This window comes from Nematolebias whitei, chromosome 19 (genome assembly GCF_014905685.2).
Source record: "Nematolebias whitei isolate Nwh7 chromosome 19, NemWhi1, whole genome shotgun sequence".
Classification (NCBI taxonomy): domain Eukaryota; kingdom Metazoa; phylum Chordata; class Actinopteri; order Cyprinodontiformes; family Rivulidae; genus Nematolebias; species Nematolebias whitei.
This window is the reverse complement of record NC_056516.1, coordinates 19,114,315-19,130,612: the sequence shown is the minus strand read 5'-3', so window position 1 is coordinate 19,130,612 and position 16,298 is coordinate 19,114,315.

The window sequence follows — 16,298 nt, the reverse complement described above, 5'->3', positions numbered from 1 at the left end:
ACTGCAGTCCTACTGAAAAATGTTTTTAGTATGCATGGCGAGAAATTATCAACACACACCAAATACAGAAGTAGTTTTTCTCAGTTGATTTTTTAGAACCAGTTTCAATATAGATTTAATTTGGCTTTGGTTTATTCTGTGGTGATTTAAAATTGCCATAGACATTTAGCATGTTTACAGAAATTAAAAGTGCCAAATAAATACAAGTTTATGTTGTATCTCTATATTTTTGTGGTTCATACAGTTAATAATTTGGTTATTTTCTTAATTATTTGTGTTCTCTTTGTCAGTTTTTTTTTTACCTATGGTTTTCCCATTTAATTTAGATTCTTATCCGTTTGTGTTCCTGTACAGCAGTCCCTTGTTTATTGCCAAACTAAACCCCTATTTTCAACCCCCCCCCCCCCCGCCAATAACTGAAAATCTGCAAAGTAGCGACGCTAAATTTATTTTAGTAGTCATATATATTTTAAGGCTTTAGAAACCCTTCCCACACTCTTACAATGTTCTAAACTCTTAAACCTATGTCATTTTAACAACATACGTAGAGTTCTGGATATGTAGCTACTAAATTTTACTTACCAGGCTCTGCAGAACATCAGCGGCTCTCGTTCCAGTCCGACTCTGTTCTATTCTGACTCGGTTCCATTTCTGCAGACAACACTGCAGCGATGAAGCCCACAATCAATCTTCTAAACTATTAAACCTACTAATTTTAACAACTTACATAGCTACTAAATTTTACTTACCGGTACTAGCTCTGCAGATCAGCAACACAAGCTAGTAAGTTAAATCTCTCAGTTCTGGACCAACGTGGTTCGTTTCTGCAGACCTACCTTGCAGTGACAAAGTCCACAACCAATCTTCTAAACTCTTAAACCTACTAATTTTAACAACCTACTTATAGCTACTAAATTTTACTTACCAGGCTTTACAGAACAGAAGCGGCTCGGTTCCTGTCCGACCTGAGCCACGAAAAAAGTCCCCGTACAGCATGACTGAAGCCCACCGCTCCATCCAGCTTGATGTGTGCGTGCTGCTGCTCCAGGAGCAAAGCTGCCCACCACCTCTGGCCCGGCCTGGACGAGCACCGCATGACCAGAACCAGGCTGAACCCCATAGCAGTCTGTCACCTGCAGCGCCCAGGATCCGGATCACACTGAGTCCGGATCAACTGCAGCCCAGCTACTCAGCAGTGAAGATCCAACTTGAAGGATGAGTTCGGCTTCAGAATTATTTGATACTTTCCTGCCAGTCCTGTGATCTTATCCTTACAGATCTTCTGACTTTGTGTTGCAAAGTTTTCCCTCCATTTGCAGAAAGCAGTGGTTGGAAGCAGTGTTGACTTCTGGGAAGTGAACTGATGGCTTCTGGGTAACATATTTCTTTAGACTGTCAAAACAGTGAAAGCTTAATGAAAGAAAACTACAAAATGGCGGCACATATTTTTGTCCTGTAGTATTATGTAAAGTACTGTAAAGTACTTTGAAAAACCGCGATAGAGCGAGTCTGTGGAACTCGAACCGCAAAGTAGCGAGGTAGCCGCAAAGTACTAATTTTATATTTAGAAATATTCTAGTGTAATCTTTGTTTCAATGCATCCAGTTTCATGTCCACTCTGCCCTCAGTCAGCTCTAAGCATTTTTCTGTCAGCCTGCCAATCACACCTGTTCCCAGTCAGTAATTACTCAGGTGCTGCCACTTTCTGTTCTATTCATATGGTCTCTTGACACCTCCTCACTGGCAGCTTATTGTTTTAGTTTACCCATATGTTTCGGTTCTCTTTGTATCCTTCTCGTGCTCCCCTGTTTTCTCTCAGTTCTCATTTTTTTCCCTACCACATCAGCTTTATTATTATTATTTTTTTTTTTTTGTTATTAAAAAAAAAACTTTTTATTTTACTTGAGCTCCTTGTCTCTTTCTGCACGTGGGTCCAAGCCTCCATCAACCGGGACAGTTTATGAGCAGAAAACATTGCACCTAATAAAAACTCCCCTAAGTTAAACAAAAATATTTTTCAGGCCCATGGATTTATTGCGTCTCTCAATATCAGTCATGAGCCACTGAAATGATCAAACCATGTCCAATGCGCCTACGAATCAGAGATTCTATTGAACTTCATAAAATATGGTTGCCCATTAAAACTAAAATATTTTGATTTAGTAAAGAATAACAAAAGTTAAACTCTCTCATTGAGAATCGAACTAAAGTTTAAAGTGAAAGGCAGATACGCTCATCAGCACACTACAGAAACCTGTGTGCACCAGGGCTTCACTGAAAGCCAAATAATCATGGTAGTTCAACCCTTCCAGTCCTCAAGCGCCCTCCGTGTCAGGGGTTCAATGGACCGAACCACATTTAGGCTTATGGGGGTATGGACATAATTCTTGAGATACATAAATGTATCATTTTGCTCATATAAATAGTGGAAATACTTGATTTTATTTATATTGCTTAAAAATATAGTTTCATCAAATTATTTACTGAGCAGGACAATGTTTGTCCAAAATTACTGCCATACAGTGTGTTATTGTTTGTTTTCCCCAGCGCTTGGTAGTGACATGCCAAGTTGTAAGGCCTCATTTTTTATTGCATACCTAACAGTCTCAAGATTAGAGGTGTTCGATATGGTCTTGGTCCCACTATGCCTAGCTTTTAACTAGACTCTGTGAAATTTATTTATTTATTTTTTTTTTATTGAGGCAACTCTAAAGGGATGCCCACTACAGGTAAGATGCTGATTGCTGATCATCCACAGAAATCCAATTCATAAAATCAAATCATAATTTTAAACAGCTGAAATAGATGATGGCAACATGGAAATGTGTGACAATTTGCTATGAATGAAATAGTCTCACATAGTTCCTCCTTTAGAGACATTAGAAGCTAACAGACTCAGTATTTAGTGGGGAAAAAAAATACCAAAATATATTTTCAATGGTTTTCCATATCAAAAACCTGGAATGTGATTCAAATTTGATAATGTAGAGAAAAGGGAACTATGTTAAAATTAAGAAGCACTGTATTGTGGGATTACAGTGTTTTTCGTTCTGTAATTTCCTGAGTGGTAGGGTGGCGCCAATGAGCAGCAGTTGTGGTCAATACCAGTAATGAGCTCCAGGGGTATAAAAGACTGCTGAAGTGTTCTTGTCTTCGCTGGGACATTGGATACCAACCAGTATTGTGTCAGCATGCTTGTGTTTTCTAAAACTAAAAATGATACCAGGTCTTCTCTGTGTCTTCCTAGTCTTGATTCACTTGCCACTTGCATTCAGCCTAAACCCATCCTGCTGCTCATCTGACTGCCAGCCTGCCTTCAAACTGCCTGCCTACAATCCACAACGGTACCAGCTTACTTCATCAACTCCATATCTGCCATCATACATACCTGAAACCATACTTACCATCTCCCTCTAATGCAGATCTTCTCATTGTCTCATGTACAGTAAATTTCATTCTGTGAATAAATAGCACTTACAGTTTATCTAGCGTCTGTTCATACCAGCAAACTTAGAAGGAATGAAAAAGGTGACAAACCCAGTGCCTGTTGGGGGAGGAGGGTGTCTGTTCCCCCCCACCCCCACCCCTGAAAGATTTTGTGATTTTTAAGGTGTACATTAAGCATTCTGCTATATTCCCAGAAGAAACTTGGGTGGAGAGACAGCATGCTTCAGGTAAAAAAGACACTTGCTAACATATTGTAATTTAATACACATACACAGGAAAGATGGCTATGGAACAAAAATAAATAAATAAATAATCAAGCAACAACAACAGCAACAGCAGCAGCCACCCAGAGAAACCAAATATATTGTAGCAGAGCATTTTGCTAATAGCAAAAAATATTTTCTTATTTGTTTTGGCCTGGACAAGCCTTTCAAGGGCTCGTTTCTGCTCTTTCTGTGCCTCTTTCATGCCACTCTCTTGCTCCACCACTTCTGTCCTATTTATCGCCCTAATGATCCCAGAGCAGATGATTCTGGACTATTGCAATGGTTTATTATCCTGGTGTCCAAATACTTCTTTAAAATGTCTTCACTTGATCCAAAATGCTGCTGCCAGAGTCTTAACTGGAGTTAGTAGGAGAGATCATATTTTTCCAGTTTTAGTTTCTCTCCATTGGCTCCCTGTCAAATCCAGAATAGAATTCAATATTTTACTTCTAACCTACAAAGCTCTCAACAACCTAGCTCCATCTTATATTACAGATCTTATTGTTCCATATTTTCCTAACAGAGCACTTTGCTGTCAGGCTGCAGGTTTACTTGTGGTTCCTAGAATTTACAAAAACAGAATGAGAGGCAGATCTTTTAGTTATCAGGCTCCTCTCTTGTGGAACCAACGTCCAATCTCTGTCCATGAGGCTGACACATTATCCAGTTTTAAAACTAGGCTTAAGACTTTCCTTTTTGATAAATCCTATAGTTAGGGTTGGCTTGGGTTTCCTGAGCTGTCCCTTAGTTATACTGCTATAGGCTTAGACTGCTGGAGGACAAACTGACCACACTTTTCACTCTACTACTGTCTTTACTTACTCTGCTCAACCTGTTTTGTATTTGTAATTATTTTTCTATCCTTAACATGTGGGGGTGGGAGTGGGGGTTGTCTTTCAGGTACACCTGGACCTATATCTGGACCTACCATTCTGTGTTCGTCTGTCTCTCCTTCCTGTCCTCTCAAACCAGCCGGTCAAAGCAGATGGCCGCTTGTCCTGAGCCTGGTTCTGCTGGAGGTTTCTTTTTTTAAAAAAGGGAGTTTTTCCTTTCCACTGTTGCCACTGTGCTTGCTCAGGATGAGAGACTGCAACGAAGCCAAGATTCAACTTGTCTGCTGGATTCCTTAAATAGGGAACTTTACTAATTGGCTTTTTTATGTATGTGAATGTTTCTGTAAAGTGCCCTGAGACAACTTTGTTGTGATTTGACGCTATATAATTAAACTGAATTGATTTGATCACTTAAACAAAACACTGTGTGCCGTGTTTCATTGGCATTAACGTTACGTGTTTTTATTTCTCTCATCTTATGACAATGACACATTATTATCGGACAGCCAGAAGGATGCATTAGATATAGCCTTCCCAAAATTATTTGCATTGAACCGAGACATTGTAGGCTAAGGCTAATGCATAATTCACTGATGTTAATGGACATCCTAGCTAGCATTACATGACAAGCGTTCTATTACAGATAACGTTATGTTGAAAAAGGTAACGGATTACGACAGACATAACATTGCTAAAGTAGGTTTTTTTTTGTTTGTTTTTTTGCCAAATCAAGTTTCACTTACACAGCATATTATATGCTGCTGTTGTTTGGCATATTGTTTTTGTACTACTAGTGCTTAGAGTATTCTTAGTTCAGCATATTTTCTTTACAATGTATACTTTTGTTGGATGTAACTGGGACCCTGTGTACACAATTTCGTTCCACCATATGCACCACATGTGGTGCAAATGACAAATAAAGAAACTTTGACTGTGACTTTTTGACTATATCGTTGCAGATAACGAGTCTTACCTCATGTTCTATGAAATTATCTTAAATAAAAGACAGGGTCGGGTGGACGGTCGGAGCAATGAATAAAAAAGACTCACAGGCTGTTTCTGCTAGAATAATAATGTGTCATTTTTATTACACCGCCACAGATACAGCAAAGAAAAGCACCAGTACATTCAGTACAAATCAGATATTGATGTAAAAAGCCCCTCACCGTGACACCAGACCGGGAAGCCATTTCAGTCCGAGTAAAAAGGTAACATCAATTCAGGCTGGGCATCGGATCAGGATCCACAGCAGACTTCAACTCTAATTCTGAGTGTCACACTTTAATACTCTCTGCATTACATGGGAATATCTCCCAGTAAACACAACATGCCCACCTGGACTTTAGAGTCTGTGAAAAACCCTTGAGATAGTGTGAGAGCGTGAGAAGCTTAAAAGACTCTAGATAACGAGGGAGCGTGAGAAGCTAGGGTGAGCAAAACCTCCAGATAGCGTACAGGAGGAGGCGGGCCGGGCCTCCTCCTCAGGCCTCTGGGTAACTCACAACAACATGCAAAAAAAAAAAACCCTTAATATCACAGGTTAAAATAGTCAGAAAAACAACATTTTATTAGACTCTCAACTCACCTCAAAACTAACGTGTCCAACCTTAGAAGTGACTAGTTATAATGTAGACCACTTTACTTGATCCATGGGAAAGATTTCTCAATTGCCTATCTTGACTGTGATTGGCTAAATGACTCGTGTTCCACAAAAGATGTTCTATTGTAGACAGAATCCTTGTTGTTTGTTAAAGTCCATTCAATAGAAGATTTTGGGTTTATCTTATCAAAGCCATCATCTTTGGATCTAGATAATTCACGTAAATGACATTTTGTTTGAAATCAGCAAATTTCACCAAAAAGCAACACATTTGAGTCTGTTACACTCAGTTTCTCTGCTCTGGGTATTTAATGTTGAAAATGTGATATGAATGAATGTACAGTATAAATAAGTGTTTGACTTGTCAGCTTAAAAGTTCTGACTAGCTAACAAAGGAGCCTTATAAATCCAGTTCATATAGTAGTTTTGCCACATGTCTCACTCAAGGTGCAGGGCAGCCTCATTTACCAGCTGACACCTGAGGTGTTACATTGAAAAGCCATGTATGAAATACAAGACCTGCAAGAGAGGTGCTTCAAGTGGGCAGATGACAAACGACCTGCTGAGCACAACAAGCCTCAGAGCTGGTGTTCAGATTAATACTTTATATTGGCTTAAATATCATGCTTTGCAAGTGAGATAAGTGGCCTGCTTGGGACACCTGTATCATGAGAATCCTCTTAAATCACTGTATGATTTGTGTTTTGTCACTCAAAATTTAAATCTTTCTCTTTCACATGCACACATACATATACCGGCACACACACACAACCCGTTCATGCTTGTCAGTGGTAAAAGGTGATATCCAGTCAAGTGCAGCTGCTCTGCAGCCGAAAGCCGATGGGGGTCGTGTTAGATTTACTCTATGGTAAACCAAAACTTTTACAGTTCTTATGTTCAATTAGAATCAACATATTTTAGCAGCATGGGACGCTGATATAAATCAAGATTGAAATGAGACAAATCTTTGGAATTTTAAAGTCTAAAGTGAAGTGGAGTTGGTCTTTGTGAAAAATAACCAAAACATGTTTTTAACTCTCTTTATTCACTCTATTTTTCTTGTGAGACTGTTCCAAGCTGGCGAGCTGGAAGGTTCTGTCAGAGTTACATAAATTCCAGATTGAGCGGCTGCAGAGTCAAGAAAGAACGTAAGCGGGGGACCAAAAAGAAAAAATAAAACTAAATAAAGAAAACAAAGCTAAAAGTTTAAAAGCATTGTGGGAAAAATTAGAGACAGTAATAAAAAGGGTTTTGAATGGGTAAAACCTGTATCATGAGGAAAGTCTAAAACCTCCTCTCCATCAGATCCTGGAAAGTAGAACAAAAGAGCAAGAGGAAATTGGAAGCAGAGTGAATGCAGCTTAGCATCTCCCATCCAAAAATCCTGGAAGAAGGAAAGGAAGAGAAAACTGAAAACAATGCATTAAACTGCTCAACATCAGACTGGCTCCTACTGAAACCGTTGCGGAACCAGCCGAGTTAAATGCAGAACAGAGATCCAAATCAGTTTTACCTCAACATGTTCACCGTGCCACCTGAAACTTATATATTTAAAGGGATCGTTTAAAGTAAGGTTTTGTGCAAAGGAACAACTATCTTACCTGTTGTAGATAGATTGTAAACATCTATGAACTGAGTTTGTTGTTTTAGGAGGGGAATGTTGTCTCATTCTTTTCATTGATTCAATTCTAAATCTAAGATTCTAGTTGTTCGACTGTCTGGGGTCATCTTTGTCTGACTTCTTCACGACGCATCAAATGTTTTCATTTGGTGAGAGGTCTGGACCGCAGACAGGCCCTTTCTACGCCTGGTCTCCTCTATGACAAAGCCTTGCAGTTGTAATGGAAGCAGTGTGCTTTTAAACATTGCCTTCTGAAATATGCAAGGCCTTCTTTGAAAAAGATATTTGGATAGGAGCTCATGTTGTTCTAAATCTGTACATTTTATTAAATGAGGTTTCCTTTCTAAAAGTCTAAAGGTACTGTGCACCCCTATACCATCAGAGAGGCACATTTTTGAACTGTACATTCATAACAAGCCAGGTGGTTCCTATCTTTAGTATGGGAGCTAACTAACTACTAAATGCTCTTCCATGTGTCCATTCTTAATCGTGCCACTTAACTTTACAGCATTTTCACTTTTTTTGCTTGTTGTTTTGTTGGTGTGCTGATGCCATCCAGTTCAAATTGACCTTTTCTCCCCCTAAAATTGTATAAATTCATAGATTACCATTCATTATATTTACTATGTTCCATTATAAATAGTATATGGATTTACAACATTTGCCAATTCAATGCATTCGGTTTTTACATACATTTTACACAACATGTACTTTTTTAAATTATGGTTACATGTAAATAATTCTGTAATGCTACATTTTACTGCAATGTAAAATAAACTGATGTTCACATGAACTCCTATGAGATTTTATAGATTGAAGTTGCTTTGAGACAACTATAATGCACTTTAGTCTTCATTGCATTTGGACTAGCCATTATTTTGTCAATCTGGCCAGAAATACACTATTTCTCCAAACTGAGGCAGTTCAAAACGCTATCCACTGCAGGTAAGATAATAACTGTTCATAACTTTTACACAAAATTCTGCATCAAAACATCTAAAATTTCCATTTAGTGTTTTGTTAGATAATCAACTCTTCCTGCAAACTGTCCTGATGACCCAAACATAACTTCTCACGCTCCAGCAGATCTACTACCCGTTGCTGAAAGGTGGAGAGAAGCACGACTTATTAAATTTTTAGGAAGTGCTCAACTGATTGCAAGTGAATGATGATTCATAATCCAAATGGCTTACAGATGGTGCGACAGAATACCAAACTCGTAATTATGTCTCAAAACCACATCCCCATCTGTTTACTGAGGTGTTTATGCACATAAATCTGAGGAAACATCCCTTCAAACCGCTGAAATCATACAGTGTGTGGTTAAGTAGACAAGTGCAAGTCCTGTGAATTACACAACTACAGCTCTTGTGTTTATGTGAGCATATTTTTAGGTGTACGCTGTGGGTTGATCTAACATTTGTTAAATTAGCCAACTGCTGCTCCTCAGCCTGGGAATATTTTACTCGTTTGCTGACTCATTTGTTCTTTCACGGAGTGCTGTGCATCCACTGATCAAATGCAAAACATACACAGTGAAATTCTGTGGAAGTCCTGCATGACTGGATCTTCAGTCAGCCTTTACTTCACTAAAGAAAGACAGGTCACTTCAGATCCATCCATTCTTGGATTCAGAGGGTGCAGGCTTCTGTGAAGCTAAAAAATACAACAAATAAATGGGAAAAATTAAGGTCCAACATTCTTTGAATGAATACATATCACCCACAGCTTTTACTCTTAATGCTTGGAATATGTGTTGTGAATGACTTTCAGTTACTACCACATCAAAGTTTAGCTGAATATCTGTAAGATTTACAAGGGTATATTCATTAATGTGTAGACTAAAAACCAATTAGCTGTGGGAGCCATCTTGAATGTAGTTGACCTCAAAAAGTAAGTAGCTGCAGCCAATGACTACACTCTAACTGTTGTAGTAAAATCTGTTAAGTGATTTATGAATATTTTGCTAACAGACAAATAGGGTTGACATCAACAGGTTTTAAGTAAATATGTTGCACAATGTGTTTGAGCTCAAAATATGTATTACAGAGGATTCTCATCTACTACTATACTAGATTTTAGTATGCATACATCCATCCATTATCTTTACCCGCTTCTTCCATTTTGGGTCACGGGGGTCGCCGATGCCCATGTCCAGCAATCACTGTGCGAGGGGCGGGGTACACCCTGGACAGGTTCCAAGTCCATAACAGGGCCACATAGAGACAAATGAGACAAACAATCATTCATTATCTCATTCACACCTCGGGACAATTTTAGAGTTACCAATCAGCCTAACATGCTTGTTTTTGGTCAGTGGGAGGAAAATGGAGTACCTGGAGAAAACCCACACATGCACAGAGAGAACATGCAAACTCCACCCAGAAATACCCCCCGGACCGGGATTTGAGCCGGCATCCTTCTCGCTGAGAGGCAGCAGCTCTACCAGTTGCACCACTGTGCGTCCCGTTTAGTTTGCAGTATTTGTAAAATTGGTTGAATTATAGACATTTTTATGTTTTCTGATTAGTTTGCTGTGGAGGTGTACTGTGTTGACTTCAAATGAAATTTGGTTGTAGAGGTCAACCCACTAATTATTTTCAGAAAATGTAATTAAAATCTGGGCAATGGTTCAAGAGATATTTTGCTAAAAGGCAGATAAAGTCAATTACAAAAGTTAATGGCAAAGCTAATCTTGTGCAATCAGCACTCTTTGCTATAGCTCTTTGCTATTTTGGGGTGTAACTGGGACCCTGTGAACATAATTTTGTTCCACCTCATGTACCACATGTTCATTCATTCATTTATTCAACTTTTGTTTAAACAGATAAGTCACATTGAGCCTCGAAGACTCATTTACACGTGAGACCTGTTTGGACAAACAATAAAAACTGGTGAAAAATAACACACAGGGTTTGGAGACTAAAAAAATTCCTATTGCGCTTTTAACCTCTAGTTGAAGGTCAACAGTGTGATAATGAAAAAAACATCTTGCACACTAGCACATAATGATGCTGACATTACACAGGAGGGTGGGGGGACGCAAGGGCAGTGAGCATGTCCAGAGACAACACACAGAAGCACTGCAGAGTTCAGATAACATCACTCAGTTCAAATAGTTCCCTCTGGAGAAATCCATACACACTCGGTGGGTGCCGAGGACAACCAAAGACGATCCAAAGAGTCCTGAAATAATGACAGAATGTTTATTCAGCTGGGCCCCTCTGAAAAGTCCATGGAAATTCCTCAGTAGGAGGGGAGGGAGGAGTAGAGCAATCAAGTTTACAAAACCTCCAGGCGGGTTGAGATAAGATGGCCTGTCAAGGCCAGTCAGGGAGCCGAATTCAGATAAACACGATTGTTTTGGGGACAGGCAGAACTTTAATGACATCTACCTTGAGTCTGTGTTGGGCCACTCAGTTCTAAAACGTGCAAATTAAATGGCCACACCAATGGATCGTGCCTGAGTATAATCCCCAAGATCTGATCCATTTTGCCAAAAGCATTTGAGTCTGGGTGCTCGAGGCACGAACCAAGCCATCATAAGGCAAGCAACAATTTGCTGCCGACGACTTCCTTGATTGTAGATAAACCAGCAACCAGCCGAATTCAAAAAGCAGAAACCAGTTATCATAAATCCATTTATAAATTTGCCCTTAAAATCTACAAATGACAGCAGAGATAGACACATCATTAAGTCGTCTAAGTTGATGAGATATCCAGCTGTGTGTGTGCCAACAGGGCAAATCAGCTCGCCTAAAGCCTGCCTTCTCTTCAAATGTTAACAATTGTGTTGAGGGACCAAATGACCAATTCCAAGTCCATAGTTATGATTTGGAAGATATGTAGAAGACAGGCTCTAAGCCGTTTCACAGACAGGACAGAGCAAAGTAAAGCAGAGAGGGAGAGGAGGAGAATACGTTCGCCCTTGAGAAGAGCAAGTGTTGAATGACAATAAACTTGACTTGAACTTGAACTCAGGCTATAAGTTGCAGATCAGTCTCATTTACTACGGCAAAATGTTATAGCTCATTAACTGTAGAGTTAAAACCACTTTTGTGCTTTCTAAGATCGCTTTGCTGTGGCAGGTATCTTGAATCAAGTTGACTCAAAAAGTTCAACAGATATAGATATCAACCAAATAATTACTTTCTGAAAGATTAATTAAAATCCATTCAATGATTCATGAACTAATTAGCTAACATTAAACAAACACAGGCAAAAACATAATTGATCCCTCTTTGGGCAATAAAACAGGATGAGATTAATATATTCGGGAGAAGTCTGGGAAACGGTGATCGAGCCACTAAGAGTGGGTGAAAATGAATGAAGTGAAAGTAGAAGAAAGGGATGTGTTATTCAATAAGTGCAGGTCAATGCTCTGCTGTGTGCTGGGCTCGCTGTCACAGCGTGCCTTTCACCATTTGTTTCCCATAAACACCACATGGAAACATTTATCTGGCTTAAAGCAGATCAGTGCATGCTGTCTCGGCCTTTTAACATTTGCTACTTGTTTTCCAGGTTCATCCGAATACAGTTTTCTGAAAAAATATAGGCAGTCTCAATAAATATGATTAATAAAATTGCATTTTTAATAATAAAAATGACCACAAAAAAAACTGAACGAACACTGAATTTAAAGGCTGGGCATTCCTTGAAAGAATGCATATATCTCGTTGCCTTTCATGCCAGAGTTCTAGACTAAAATCATCTTTTGATGTGAAATGACATAGTTGCTTTGTAAATAACTCCCAGCTAATACCACCTCAAATTTTAGTTAATTATCTGGTAATTATTTTGAGTTATAGCCTATTTTATTGCAATTCAGTTTATTTATATAGTGCAAAATCACAACAAAAGTTGTCTCAGGGCACTGAACAAAAACACTGACATACATACAAAAGCCAATAAGTAAAAGTTCTCTAATGTAAGGAAGTAATTATATTTTATTTGTAATTATATTTTATGTGACTAATGTCAATTTGGTTTGGTTCAAATATGGTGCACCACAAGGCTGAGTCTTAGGTCCTACCCTCTTCAAAATCTACATAAGTAATGTAGGTCAGATCATTCCTGACACATCCTTACATTTCTATGCCGACGACATGGTTGTTTATTGTCAAGCTAGAACAGTTGCTACAGTCTGCATTCGATGTCACCCAGTCAGATTTGCTCCATCTCAAACTGGTGCTATGCTGATAAAACCAAAGGGATGTTGTTTTCAAACAGGAAGTCGGTCCCAGCATTGCTTCCTTCTATCTTATCTACAAATGGTGTTCCTTCTGAGTTTGTTGATTCTTATAAATACTTGGGAATTTTGGTCGATGCACATCTCTCTTTTAAACCTTATGTCAAAAAGTTGATAAAGAAACTGAAAGTAAAATTGGGTTACTTTTTCAGAAATAAATCCTGTCTGACTCTGAATGCTAGGAAATGCCTTGTAACTGCTACTTTCCTTTCCTCCACGACTATGGTGACATTATTTACATGAATGCTCCTGCAAGCACCCTGTAGATGTTGGACACTGTCTTTTATGGCGCATTAAGATTCATAACTGCACTCTTTATGCATCACCGCACTCTTTATACATTGGTCAACTGGACATCATTAACTTCACGCAGACTGTCGCACTGGTACATTTTCATCTTTAAATCACTTCTTGGTCTGCTGCCTTCATATATCTCCCAATATGTCACGTCGTCAGTGAAGCTACAGCGTGTGCTCTCAGGACATCATTACCTGCAGTGTGCCATCAGTGCTGAGTGAATTTGGCAAAAGGGCCTTTTCCTATCCCGCTCCTGTAAACTGGAACACTTTGCAAAAAATATGAAGCTCTCGACTTTGACTTTCCTAAGGGATTTGAAACTACTGTTAAGTTCAATGCAGACATGTTCCTGTTTTTAGTATTTTTTGTTTTATATTGTATCATGTTTTTTTATTTTGTTTTACATCACTTTTTTAATATACTTTTCATTTTATATGCTTTCATATGAACATTTAATGTTGTGTGTACCTCATTTATGTTTTTTGTTAAAATCAGTTCCCTTGTAAATGAGTCCTCGTGACTCAGTGATACTAACCTGTATAAATAAAGGTTGAATGAATGAATGAATGAATGAATGATTTGCTGTGGTGGCCAACTAGATTATTATTGATTCCAAAAGTTAATCAGTTCACTAATTTTTAAAGGTTTCATTAAAATATGTCCACTGGTTCATGAAATGTTTTGCTTACTGACAAACAGAGTCAACTCCAACATTTAATGCTGAAGTTTTAGGCAAAGATCTTCTGCAATGTGTAGCACACAGAGTATGTAAGTGATGCTCAGTTATCACCACAACAATTTTAGTTCAATTGATGTTAAATTGACTGAATTATACCCATTTGTATGTTTTCTAATGTCATTTGACTGGGATGGCCATTTTAGTTTGGATTTGCTCCAAAGCTGTAGATGTATGCTGTAGATTATTTCCTAAAATTTCATTGAAAGGCATTCTGTTTATTGATATGTTTTGCTTACAAAGAGAGTTGAATACAATAATAAATGCAAAATTTTAAGATTTTGCACTATCGGTTAGTGCTCAGAGTATAGGTTGGGGATCAGTCTCAGCTACCACACAAATTTTGGCTCAGTAGCTGTTGGGTTTAATGAGTTAGTATGAAGGTAGATATGTTGCAATAGTTGGAGATTTGTAACTGTGATTTGTGCACCTGTAGAAAAAAAAGTGTAATTGTGTTTAAAAATTTCACCTGCAAAAAAGTTTTACATGAACAACAAATTCACAACTATCAAGTATGTTCAGTGATTGTTCAGGTATTTTACCAAAGGTACAGTCTGACGAACACACAGACCCGGGTCAAAATATTATCACTCTGCCTTTGCCTTCAGTGACAGGGGATGACAGAAAAGTTCCTAGAGTGAGAAGTAATGAATATGAGCATTAGAATGACATAGATCACAAAGATAAAGTGGTTCTTTGCGGCTCAACAAGTCTTAAGTGTCTAAAAACATTTTTTTTTCCTTCAAGAGTTTTCATTTGGTAACATCTGCAGTCTTGCGAAAGGGAAAAGAATGTCCATGTGTCCACATTATTAAAAATGAAGTCATATATTGAACAAAAATATCAACGCAACACCTTTTGTTTTTGCTCCCATTTTTCATGAGCTACATTTAAAAATCTGAGTTTTTCTATGTAAAGGCCTTTTTCTCTCAAATATTGTTCACAAATATCTGTAAATCGTTGTGAGCACTACCCCTTTGCCAAGATAATCCATTCACCTCACAGGTGTCATATTTCAAGGTGCAGATTAGACAGCATGATTGTTGCACAGGTGTGCCTTAGAATGCCCACAAAAAAGCAACTCTAATGTGCAGTTTTATCACACAGAACAATGCCACAAGGGAGCGTACAATTGACATGCTGACTGAAGGAGCAAATTCATCCTCGTGTTGGCCTCTGTGCACAGCATGCATATTTGTCTACACATTTTCACGTTCCTGCTAGCATATTTGTGGATACAAATATTCACAAGCACTCAAGCTTAGCTATCCATCCAACCCATAGGTAGACAGATTGAAGCCTGTCAAATTATTTATGTTTGGTAAAAAAATGTTTTTTTAAATGTTTCTGCACTGGTTTGAATTCAGCATACATATCCAAGGCTAACCAACATGCACATGCACTGTAATGTATTGAGCACTTGCCTAAAGGTACACTGGAGTTTAATTCATCCATCCATCCATCCATTATCTTTATCCGCTTCTTCCTTTTTGGGTCATAGGGGTCACTGGTGCCCATATACAGCTACGACTGTGCAAGAGGCAGGGGACACCCTGGACAGGTCTCCAGTCCATCACAGGGCCACATAGAGACAAACGAGACAAACAACCATTCAACCCTTCATTTATACAGGTAGTCTCATTGACCCACGAGAACTCATTTTCAAGAGAGACCTGTTTCGGGAGCAGATGGGGGTTAAGGGCCTTGCTCAAGGGCCCAGGGTGGGGCGAATGAGGGTGGGGGCATGTGTGGGTGCTTCACCTACCCCACCCACATTTTTGATGTTGTCGGTACCAGGGCTTGAACCGGCGATCTTCCAATCACAGGCCTACCTTCTCTAACCTCTGCGCCCCCACTCCCCGCTCTCTCACTCGCACCTAGGGACAATTTAGAGTTACCATTCAGCCTAACATGCATGTTTTTGGTCTGTGGGAGGAAACCAAAGTACCTGTAGAAAACCCACGTATGTACGGAGAGAACAAACAAAGTCCACCCAGAGCAGGTGGCCGGGATTTGAACCGGCAACCTTCTCACTGAGAGGCAACAGCTTTACCAACTGTGCCACAGTGCTGCGACATTAATTCAGTTCATCTATTTATATTGTATCAATTCACAACAGAAGTCGTCTCAGGGCACTGAGCAAAAGCATTTGCATGCATTACAAAAGCCAATTAATAAAAGTTATATACAGTATCTAAGGAAGCCATAAGATTGTGTTGAATCTTCCCTTTATTGCAGTCTCCCATCCTG